At 38.4% G+C, this 2,077-nt stretch overlaps 1 long non-coding RNA gene across 1 annotated transcript; it reads left to right on the forward strand.

Moving 5' to 3' along the window:
- Positions 1-553: 553 nt before the first annotated feature.
- On the forward strand, positions 554-905 carry LOC136455618 (uncharacterized). Its single transcript, XR_010759123.1, has 3 exons — positions 554-568; positions 723-789; positions 874-905. It is a non-coding gene; the product is annotated as an uncharacterized lncRNA (long non-coding RNA).
- The last annotated feature ends 1,172 nt before the right edge of the window (positions 906-2,077 follow it).

Raw genomic sequence — 2,077 nt, forward strand, 5'->3', positions numbered from 1 at the left:
ACTTAATAGCATCCTTGTGGTCGCTGGATAAGTCTTTTATAGCGTTTACAAAACTCACAGTTGAGTTTATTAAATGCATATATTTCTACAGCAACTAGTTGGTCGATGATAAGTTGCTAACAATGCACAGGCAACTTGCACAAAAATAGGAACTGGATATTGGATATGAAAATTACCTGCTTCTTGGTCCCTCCTTGCGCTTTTTTAGTATGAACCCTGGTACCGTCAACTGCATCAAATGATGTGAATAAGAAATGTTAATAATGAATGCTGCAGTTGTAATCTGGTTATGTGCAAAAATAGGTTTTCACTAATTATAGAGTTTCACTGAGTCTATTTTTATTTTCAGGGATAGCAGCAATGCAACAGCAGGCGAGGAATATCAGTTCTACCATAGTGATAGCAGCAGGGCATAGGTAAATTTTCATACTTTGTTAATCTTTTGACTTTATAGATTTTAGTTTGTAAAGATCAATTCTTTTGCAGATGGAATGACAGTGCAAGTAGGGATTGTTAACCTGCTACTGGAAACACATGGAGGGGCTCGCCGTCAAGGAGATGCAACATGGTATTTACCTATATTTCAGCATTTTGGTGCCCTTTTACTATGTTCCTTTGCATATCTTGGTTCTTGTTTGTTTGTCTTAAATTTATTCCACCAAGTAGAGTTCGCTGCAATGTTTGTGCCTAGAAAAAGGAATGCTAATCCTTCTAACTATCAGGTCACCACCACTAGCAGCAATCACATTCCGTGATCTTTTATTGTACACAACAAATGAAAAATGACAGGTACTCAATTGTGATTTTAAGAACTATAATTAATTTATTAAATGATTTATTTGCCATTGCCTGATTTCAGTGCCATGTTTATAGGTAGTAAACTTGAAAGAAGCAAGGGATTTCTCCAACAACAAAGGGTTCATTTATGTTTTTAAGGTTTGATGCCCCTTACTTGCTTCCAGAAGATTAATACCTGCTTTTACTGTTTCCTGATCTATTGCAAACTAAGACCGTCAAACTTAGAAAGGATTTCTGATCTCACGTATATCTATTAAAATTCACAGAAACTGGAGTGGCAATCATTATCGGTTGATCTGTTGCCTCATCCTGACATGTTCACTGATGCAAGATTTAACTCTTCTAGTAGTCAAGATAACAAAAGAGACGATGATGGTGCAAAACGAATGATCTTTGGTGGTGAAAGATTTTTGGAAGGAATATCTAGAGAGGCTAATGTGAATGCTTTGAGTTTTATTTTTATAACATGTTGTGTAAAACTCTTTAACTTGTCCATTTTTACTGAACTTCCCTTTTCCGGGGCTTCTTGGCTCACACGTTGCTTTGAACGTCAGATCACGGTTCAACGGACAGAACAAAACAATCCACTTGGGCTTGAGGTTCAGCTGCATATTACTGAAGCTGTCTGTCCTGCCTTAAGTGAACCTGGTAACCAATTCCTATCTATGAAGCTTGACCATTCTGTTTAGTACTTCAATTTCTATTTGCAAAAATTCAAACTTAAATTTTTTCGGACAGGCTTACGGGCCTTTCTTCGATTCATGACTGGGGTATCTGTGTGCCTAAACAGGGGAGACGTAGATCCAAAAGCTCAGCTGGTTTACTTCTGCGTGCTTTTGATATTGCGTTGCATGCAGTAATATAGGTTTCATCTTTATCCTTATTCCTTCCCTTATTTCTCTACCAGCTTGCAGAAGCAGCAGGATCTTCCTTGGTGCGTCCATTGTTTCTCTACCTAGTACTCAGGTTTCTTCCTGGCACTAAAAAACCATTGTTTTACACTGACCACTTCCTGGTACAACAAACTGTTAATTTGAATTGTTGGAGTGCATTTGTTCATTCATAATTGTAGGTTGTTTCGTGCCAAACTACTGATGACGTGTAGAGGTTCGTGAGGCAGATTGTGCCGCAGCACTTCTTCGGAAAATCCCATGGGCAAACACCAGAGTACATGATGTTAATATAAACAAATTGATTGCGAAATATTTGGAGCGACCTGGGAAAAGACCTAGTTTTTGGTGAGGGCCACGGGCTTGTCACAAGAACACGTGAATGGTAC

Source organism: Miscanthus floridulus, chromosome 5, assembly GCF_019320115.1.
Source record: "Miscanthus floridulus cultivar M001 chromosome 5, ASM1932011v1, whole genome shotgun sequence".
NCBI lineage: Eukaryota > Viridiplantae > Streptophyta > Magnoliopsida > Poales > Poaceae > Miscanthus > Miscanthus floridulus.